This window comes from Rattus rattus, chromosome Y (genome assembly GCF_011064425.1).
Source record: "Rattus rattus isolate New Zealand chromosome Y, Rrattus_CSIRO_v1, whole genome shotgun sequence".
Lineage (NCBI taxonomy): Eukaryota > Metazoa > Chordata > Mammalia > Rodentia > Muridae > Rattus > Rattus rattus.
The window spans coordinates 79,317-89,388 of record NC_046173.1 but is presented as its reverse complement, the minus strand read 5'-3'; the positions used below and the strand labels follow the sequence as shown (position 1 = coordinate 89,388).

Here is a 10,072-nt window from a genome sequence, read left to right as displayed (position 1 = left end):
CTCTGACTTAACAGTTTTTTTGATTTCTTCTTGAATGAGCTCAGAGGCTCAGAGGGGTGACTATACATGTTCACCTACGGATGAAGGATTAGGCTACCATGCAACCATAACAATCATTTGTTCTCAAGAGTTTTATCTGTGATTAGTTGTTGAGGATAACAACAATCATCTAATGATGCAAGAACACCTATATAGAAAAAAGTTTGAAGGTATTTCCTGACCATATAGTTGAGAGAGAGAGAGAGAGAGAGAGAGAGAGAGAGAGAGAGAGAGAGAGAGAGAGAGAGAGAGAGATGCATCTACATATTGGGATCAACAACCTCCACAGGATTTTGATGCTTTAGATGTGAGGTCCCTTTTTTGGAACAAGCCTTAAATTTAATTGAAAGACAGCCATTATTGTATACACATGCACATCTTTGCCTAGCATGTCAGTCTTTTCACATGTAGGTTCTCTCCCTGAGCAGCAATGTTGGCGACAATTCTTCACCAGCAGCCTAAATAGTCTCCCTGGTTCAGTGAAAACTAGTTGGCAGGATGGGCATTTCCAGTTTAGTTCCAGCTTAACTTATCCATGTTCTTCAGTCAAATTATGTGATACCTTCAGCAATAGGGTCTTATCATCTAGCTCTGGCATACAACTAGTAGGAAGCCTCAGGGGACTCTGGCAACAATCATGAAGGAGATATCCCACCTTTAACATTGGGATTTTTGGGGTTGGGGATTTAGCTCAGTGGTAGAGCACTTGCCTAGCAAGCGCAAGGCCTTGGGTTTGGTCCCCAGCTCAAAAAAAAAAAAAAAAAATTGGAATTTTTATTCATTAACTTTATGATCTATGGGAGGGTTCTTTCACATCCATGTATAGTGTCTTTTGGATTTAAATTTGTTGTTATCCCTCTTTAAAACCTTTTTTTAAATATTTAACTTTTATTGGTTCTTTGTGATTTTCACATCATGCTCCCCAGTCCTACTTTTCTGTCTGTCCCTTCATATCTGCCCTCTACCTTTGCAACCTGCTCCTCTAAAGAAATAAAAATCTCTGTGGAAATTATAATGTATTACAGTATGTTACAAAGTATATACCCTTTTGTTCATACTACTTTGCTGGCATAATGCTCATTGTAATGAGTCATTGGTCTGGTTTAAGACCTCTTGGCTTCTGTTACACTATCAATAGGTATCTTTACCAGGACTCCTTTAGCATATCCTGTTTTCCCTGTGTCGTGGAGATCCAGCAGTTTTGAATGAGTAGGACCAGTCAGTTTTCACGCTCTAGCACTTCATTGATGGGGTAGATCATGGGCCAACTGTAGGCCTGGATCTGGACCTGAGTGATAGCTGAGTTGGTCAGCCTGCCAGGTCTCCTGTACTTTCCAGCACTGCCCCCAGCTAGCTTATCCAGTGCTACAGCCAGCTTTCCTGTTCTCAAGCCCTCGATGTTGACACATCTGGAAACCCTGCTCAACTGTGCTTACAACCCTAAAATATCCATTTCTGCCTCTGTTCATTGTGCATACATTCTTCTGTTCCTTTCTCTTCCATTTCTCTACCATTTTTCTTGTTCATCTTAGTGGTGGTATCTTGGGACCTTTGTGTGTTTTGAGTCATCATCTCAATAGTGGTCTCAGGAACATCATGTGGCAATGGGCAGGAATCACCTCAGATATGGGCTGCCTGCCCAGGCCAGTGTAGGCAGTCTCAGGCTTGCTCTCGATTCAGGCTCTGTGAAACTGGAGTATAGAGTGATTTAAGTTTTTTAGCTGTTGTTTAAACAACATATTTTTCCTTTCAAATTAAGGTTATGAAGGTAGGTAGAAATACCTTGTTATTTTCCAGCCCAGTTCTTCACATCAGTGTTAATCAAAGGTACTGTCAGTATTGATTCTTTGTGGATATCCACATACAGCATTTTATTGGGTAAGACCCTAAATGGCTTCACCTGTGGCTTACTTGCGTACAAATGCCTGTATGAGACCTGTGGCAGTATCCAAACAGGGTACGTCATTTTTGCATCTTCCACTCACAGGCAAGAGAAGTCCTGCTAATCTCTCATGGGAGAGGTTGATTTATGTTCATGTACTATCTATTTTTTAAGACTGTAATTAGGAACAGACCTCATTTTTGGACAGAATGCAAAAAATCAATTTATTTCACAGGAATGACAACAGCCTTGGCTACTTTCAACATATTTTGGCTCTCCCGATTTTATGTGAATCTAGTGGGTAGCTTTAAAGGATACCTCAGGGGAGAAAATGGCCTGTACCTTAGTAAAAGTATTCGTTTCCTGATTTCTGTGAGGGCTTAATGGATGCAGGCTGCCATATGGAAAACCACAATGGATTTAGATTTCTGTTGAACTCTTTGTTATACATTTGTTTCTACATTTGTTGCTCCATAGTGGCCAATCCAGCACCAACCAGTGTTTTCCACTGGACCATCTATAAAGTAAGGCCTCTAAGTATAGCCAAAATGTCTGTATAAATTGTCACAGTACAACTCTTATCACTTATTACTAGTCATCTTGTTCTTAACTCACCTCATTTTCTATTTTTTCCTTTATAGTCTCATGATATTTGTACTCATTTGTATTCTACTACCAATTCTTAGTTGGTGTGCCTACTTCATACTATATGTGGATCAGGCATCTATAGGGATTGGTGATATCCTTTCCAGTACTATATCTGGTTCATTTGTTGTTGAGTGCTCAGTGGCTTTACATACACTGATCCTATTGGTGATGGGGCTTGCAAATTCCTCATCTCATTGCTGTAAGTATGCATTTGACCCTTATAGAACTTAACTCTATCACATCAGAAAAAAAGTTTGGCCAGGAGGCCTTCAATTCAGCCCTTTATTCATGTAACTGTTTTTCCAGGCACCGAGGTAGAATAAAGTATGAATTCCACCTATTACAATGCTTTATTCTAGTAATAGTTGTTGTTCTAGTATTGAACACCAAGGTTCTGGTCCCTTTCCATGGATGAAAATGAAATAGTTTGCTCAGATTGCTTATACCATATCCTTTATCTGTAGTCATCTGATTTCTGAATGACTTTTAGGAGGAAAAGACATTGAGATCATATGGCAGACAGATGGTTTACCCTGTCCTATAAAGATGTTAGTCTGCTTAAAAGCCTTTTGAGGTTTTCTGTACCAATATCATGGAACACTCTTCATCAAGTTATCCAGAAGATGAGTTATCCTTGCATGAGCAAGATGGGGTGTGAAAATATGCCAACATCCCAAGGGACCCCAAATGTCTCCTTTATTTTTACAGATAGAGATTAATGTAGGAATTTTTTCAACAGCATTGTCAGACTATAATAATGCCAAGAGTTTTACAATTGTGTCTGTCTCTTGCACCTTGTGCAGATCTCCCATCCTTGTTTATTTAGATACACTTTTACATCTCTTCAGTGGATTTTCAAATCTTTAACTCAGAGGTTAGCATCATGCCAACTATATAACAATACCTCTTACAGGTTGCAAGGCAAGACAACATCTGGAGCCACCATCTCAAAATGAATAGTGGAATTATAAAAAATAACCTTTGTAAAGCACTTTGAAAGTACAGAGTGATACCAGAATCTCACAACTAGGGAGGGAGATAATAAAGTAAAACATAAGTGAGGTCTAATACAGCTTAGAAAGGCTAAATTTATTTCTATTGTTTTCTCTACAGGTCAAGGTTGGGGACATATAATTAATTACTTCTCCATAATTTTTATTCATTGTCTAGGTACCATTACTTTAAAAATTCTGGAACTCTTCCATGGAGCTTCCCTATATTTCTCCACACCTGGTGAAATAAGTAGGCTTGACTTCAACTCAGAGACCTAGGGCCAAAGGGGAATGTGATCCTGTTCTTCCCTACTGAACCTTCTGGCTTTGGGTCAGAGAGGCCTGGCATTTACCTGTTGCTCCCTTATTCAATATACCTGTTCTTGGGGAAATTCCTAGCTTGACAAATCATTTCCATTCCTAGCACCAAGAGTAAGGCAACTCTTATTTTTTTTTTTTATTCATCTTTATTAACTTGAGTATTTCTTATTTAGATTTTGATTGTTATTCCTTCGGTTTCGGCAAACATCCCCCTAGCCCCCTCCCCTCCCTTCTTTTTGTGTGTGTTCCCTCCCCATCCTCCCCCATTGCCACCCTCCCCCGACAGTCTAGTTCACTGGGGTTCAGTCTTAGCAGGACCCAGGGCTTCCCCTTCCACTGGTGTCTTACTAGGATATTCATTGCTACCTATGAGGTCAGAGTCCAGGGTCAGTCCATGTATAGTCTTTAGGTAGTGGCTTAGTCCTGGAAGCTCTGGTTGCTTGGCATTGTTGTACATATGGGGTCTCGAGCCCTTCAAGCTCTTCAGTCCTTTTCTGGTTTAAGGCAACTCTTATAAAGGACAACATTTAATTGGGGCTGGCTTACAGATTGATAGGTTCAGTCCATTATCATCAAAGTGGAACATGACAGCATCCAGGTAGGCATGGTGCAGGAGGACCTGAGTTCTACATCTTCATCTGCAGACCTCTAAGAGAAGACTGGCTCCCAGGTAGCTAGAATGAGGGTCTTAAGCCCACACCCACAGTCACACATTGACTCCAACAAGACCACACCTGCTAATAGTGCCACTTCCTGGGCCAAGCATATACAAACCATGACAGTACTAAAGTTCCATACCAGCCTTGAGGATCCTGCTGAATCAATAAACATTTTTTAACTCCTATTTGAACATGGTTTTATCTGGCCTAGTGATCTGGGCTTTAAATATGCCTTCACTTGTTCCTAAGGCCTTTAATAGCATCTATCTCCCTCTGTTATTTTTCATACCCAGACATTTATGGGGAGTTCAGATGCAAATAACCAAGTGTTACTAATGGCTGATCAGGGAGGAAGTGATTTCCCTCCTGTCAGCTTATGTTTTGAAGCCTTTTGGAGGAATGGGAAGTTACATTACCTAGTTTTTCTGTCTCCACATCTGCTCCCATACTCCACAGCCTCACAAGCCAGGTTGAGATAGGTTCTCCATTTTCTTGTTTAAAGGTCTTCCCCAGTCCCAGCAGTTCAAGTACTAAACATTCAGTGACTAACATAGTTTTCTGTACTGTACCATTTTAAAGGGTCCTATCTGTATGCTGAGTCACAGATTTGCCCTCTTTTTCTATCAACTTCAAAGTTGAGAAGCATTTTCTGCTTTTTTTTTTTTTTCAGCTTTCAGAAACTTTATTTTCCTTCCACCTTTCCCTGCCTTCGCTCAGGTGTCTTCAGTGCAGCTCAGGACCACTCAGTGGTGGCTCCAACCCCCCAGTGGCCTGTGCTGTGGGGCTCTTGACCAGTCCTCAGTGGCCGGCTGCACTCCAGTCCTCCGTGGGGGAACTGCTGGATGGGCACAGAGGCACCTGCACACCCTCAGACCAGTCGGCCACCTCAGGCTGAGCAGCAGTGAACTCAGGCGCTGGTGCAGTCCATTCACCCTGGAATTCCTCCTTGGTCACAGCCTTCTCAGCAGCAGCCTGCTCCTCCTTCTCAATCTCCTCTGGGTCCCTGTAGAAGTAAAGATCAGGCATAACCTCCCATGGGTGCTCCCGGGAGATGGTTCCTCGTATGCGGAGTACTTCCTGGGCCAGCATCCACCACATGAGACCCACTGAGTGAGCTCCCTTGTTGTTGCATGGGATGGCAATGTCCACATAAGCGGGGAGAATCTGTATTACACAGAGCAATGGTGGGCAGGTTGGCGTAAGAGGCCTCTGTGGGGCTGGTGGTCAGCCGGGATCAGTCACCACTAAAGCCGGGGCTCCCCTGGAAGGCTGCTTGGATCTGGTTTAGTGAAGGTCCCAGGTGTGAAGCGTCCAGCAATTGGAGTGGCTCCTGTGGCAGCGGCAAACTTCAGCACAGCTCGCTGGCCAGTGTTCCTGGAGGAGATGACGCTGACGTCAGCAGGGTTCTCAATGGCAACAATAGCGCGAGCGGCTAGCAACAGCTTCTCCCAAATCCTCTTCAGGTTGATGATGTAGATACCGTCACTTTTCCTTTTGTAGATGTACTGCTCCATCTGAAAGTCAAGGTTGGTGCCACCTAAGTGCGTTCCTGCAGCAAGGAATTTGAGGACATCCTCCTCCTTCATCTGCAGGAAGTCAAGGCCTCCGGACATTGTGTAAGTTTCCCTTTTAAGTTACGATGGGAACCAAGAACAACGCCGTACGGACCCGTTCCAGGGTAGCGCGGAAAGCGCATTTTCTGCTTTAACCACCTTTCATCCTCTTGCTTGTCTAATTTACTTGCCAAATCAGAGGCTAACATGGAGGATGCTACTGTACCTTCCTTTATTGTTGTAATTCCTCCTTTACACAAATAACTTCTGGCTTGGCTGCCATCTTGGCCACAGATCCATTTCTAACTGTACACAGTAGTTAGTGATCAGGTAACCTTGGCTGCTGCTTGCTGACAATCTCAACCCTTCCTATGGTAATTCCAAAAGCTCTTTAACTGTTTTGAGGATATTTCCATATTCCTTTGGCAGACTGAAGCACCCACCTCGACCAGCAAGGAAGATGCAACACCGTTGGGTTCTTCTCAACAGCCTTTATTGCAGGAACACCTCATTGTTGATTGGGGGGGGGGGACCCCGGGGAACAAAGGCACTCGCCTTAAATACAAGACAGACAGTGGCTGTAAACTTATCCCCTGGGGATTGGTGGAGTATGAGATACCTTATTAGCATGAATATCACTCCAGTCTGATAACTGCTGGAGAAATGCCAAGACATGTACATTGCAGGTGTTTATTACCAACGACCACTGGATGTCGGCGCCATCTTTAGCCGCTCCCTACAGCAGACTTCACTCATCAAGCAGGCGTGGAAGCTATACCACATAGATAAAGACTACCATCTTAGGATTGCTCCGATACACATTCCTAATTCCAATAGCTCAGTCTTAGTTGTATGTGGTACTACCCAGAACATGATCTATGCAACTACAGTTGTAGAACAAGGGAACACTATATGATAGAGAAAATGATAATTTTGTATCAAAATTTTCTCTGCACATGTTTCCTAAAGTTGCTCAGCTTCAAATGCATGCTTTGCTATCCATATTCTCAACTCATCTTTAATTCAGTTGGAGCCCTGTTTAGGATATATACAAACACTGAACCCACAACACAAAAGAATGAATACAGCAAAATTACAGCTTAGTGAAGCAATTAGTTTTTTGGGGATTATTTACAGGAATTTGGCTGTAATAGCATGTATACACACACACACACACACACACACACACACATACACGAACCTGAAGACATACCTGCTTGGGTTAAAGTGGGCAAATCCACTTCTAGTTCAGACCTTTAAGGTGGAAAAACAAAGGCTTTAGATTTGAATCTTATGATGGGAAAAACACATGGGTTGAATTCAGATCTTGCGGTGGGAAGACAAACACTCCTTTAATGTGGGCCAAATCTTCTGCTGGGAGTCTATATAAGAACATGAAGAAGAAAACTTTTGCTTTTTTCTGTTTGCCCTCACCTTGATAGCACTTTCATTCCGTCACTGGCATTGGAATCCACTTCTTCAGGATTTCATCATATACAGAAGACACAGATGAGACATCCAGCATTATGGGACTGAACAAATACTGGTTATCTGCACTCTAATTCACATCTGACCAGTGTTAGATTAGCTAGACTACAACCTATAAATCATTCCAATGTTGCCACCCATTCATTCTATAAATTCTGTGACTCCAGAGATCTCTAATATAGGACTACAATGATAAATATTCATAAACCAAGTTTATTAAAAATGGAATTAGAATGAAACCAAGCCAATATTAATAAATAATGCTATTGCACTACTTTATTCCACAGACAATCATCTGCAGAAAACAGATGCATTAGAAAGAAATGACGGGCTTGGGGATTTAGCTTAGTGGTAGAGCGCTTGCCTAGGAAGCGCAAGGCCGTGGGTTCGATCCCCAGCTCCAAAAAAAAGAACCAAAAAAAAAAAAGAAAAGAAAAGAAAGAAATGACAACTGGAAGCTCTCAGAGCCACCAAAGAGCATATGTGGGCTGGACTGAGGTCCCAGTACATATGTAGCAGTCAAACAGCTCAGTCTCTATGTGTGAGCCCCCAACAAGGCTGTGTTGTGGGACAAGATGTGCCTAACTCTTCAGAGACTTGATGGGATAAGTGTACCACCCTCTCAGAGGAAAAGGGGAGGGAATAATGGAAGAGGGATGCTGTAAAGGGGAGACTGGGAGGGGACAGTGTTTAGGATGTAAATAAGCTAATTTTTTAACTTTATTATTATTTTATTTATAAACACCCTACTCTCGATCCCCCCTTGCAGAGTTCTTCACTATATCCATCTACCCCTTCACCTCTGAGAGGGTGTCTCCCACCCAACCCCACATACCCCCTTAAATCAAGTCTCTACCGGATTAAGCACATCCTTTCCCACTGAGAGGAGACAAGGTAGATCTGTGCTACATAAGTGCCAAGGAACTCGGATCACCTCCTGTACGCTCTTTGGTTGGTGGCTCAGTCTCTAGGAGCTCCCAGGGAGATCAGGTTAGTAGACACTGTTGATTCTCCTGTAGGGTTACCATCCCTTTCAGGATCTTCATTCCCTCCCCCAATGTAGGGTTGTGGGTCCTGCTTCTGCTCCTCCACAGGGCTTGGGCACTCAGGAAGGTAGGACACAAGAAGTTGATTGAGCTTGCCAGTACGGAAGCCCCAGGAAACCACTCTAGGGATGGAGAAGCTCAATCCTTGGTGAGAGACAGCGGAACCTGATATGGGGTTGGGGTCCCCGAGCCTCCCAGGAGGCATGGGGCTCATCCTCAGGCTTTTGGACATCCAGGCACTATCTTCTGAGTCGGGGGAGGGACTCAACTCCCAGAGGAGAAAAGGAGGGGAAAGGACTGTTGGAGGGGGGATTGTGAACAGCATATAAAGTGTGGGGGAGGAAGTAATGTCAGAAAACAGGTTAGAGAAATAGATTTCAACGCTATCAGATTATGTGCAAATAAGAATACTTAGACTTCTTCCTTTCCAGTTTGTATCCCCTTCATCTCCTTTAGTTATCTAATTGCACTAGCTAAGACTTCAAGTACTATATTGGATAGATAAGAATAGAGTGGTCAGCATAGTCTTTTCCCATATTTTAGTGGAATTATTTTGAGTTTCTGTTGAAATACTTATTAATTAATCCTGGCAGTGGGTTCACTACCCACCTCAATGGTTATGTTCTGAACAAAAGGACATACAGAGCCTTTATATTTTAATATATGTCTTTAATACCACGAAAGCTTGGCCACTTCCTAATCTCCACTGCTTCTGATCCTGAGTTACTACTTACTAGTTCTATGTTCTATCTTGGCTGTTCTAGACCCAATTCGGCAGGCCTCTGGCACCTTCAAATGGTGGCTATGCCTCCCAGTCCTCCATTCTTCTTTTCCCCATACTCTCCCTGCATTAAAATATTAAGTTACAAGTGTATATCATATCTTACAATTTACATAATTGTTTTAATTATGTTCAATGTATATTTGAGAGAAAAGAGCCTTTTATAATTGGACAAAATGGGGAAAATGTAGCTGCTTATATTATGAATGCTAGTTATGTTCCCCAAAATACTGTTGATATAGTTTCTGGTAACCCAATTAGTTCTGATTGTTAATAAAGATGGCAACAGCCAATAGATAGACAGCAGCAGAATTTTAGGATTCCTGGGCTTAGGAACTGAAGGAGAGAAGAAAAAGATCCTTCATGTTTGGGGAAGAGTGTGGACACAGGAGGAACACAGAGGCTGCAATAGGGTAAAAAAGTAACAAGAGCTTCCTGATCTCTAGACTAAGAAAGCAGTCATAGAACCAGCTCCATGATTGTATCATTGATTCTTGTTTATATTTTATTGATTTCAGGCCTGAATTTTATTATTGCTTACTGTATATTACCCTTAGGGTGTAATTAACTTTTTTCTAACAGCTTTCAGCTGTTAAGTTGTAGTAAGAGATATTGCTAATTATTAATTTATGCTATGAAACAATTAAAATTATAAAATCTTAA

General features: G+C 42.2%; 1 pseudogene across 1 annotated transcript; it reads right to left on the bottom strand.

The window, feature by feature from the left end:
* Window positions 1-5,274: 5,274 nt before the first annotated feature.
* Window positions 5,275-6,224, bottom strand: LOC116889611 (annotated as a pseudogene). Its single transcript, XR_004386504.1, has one exon. The product of XR_004386504.1 is annotated as a 40S ribosomal protein SA-like (transcript).
* Window positions 6,225-10,072: the final 3,848 nt, after the last annotated feature.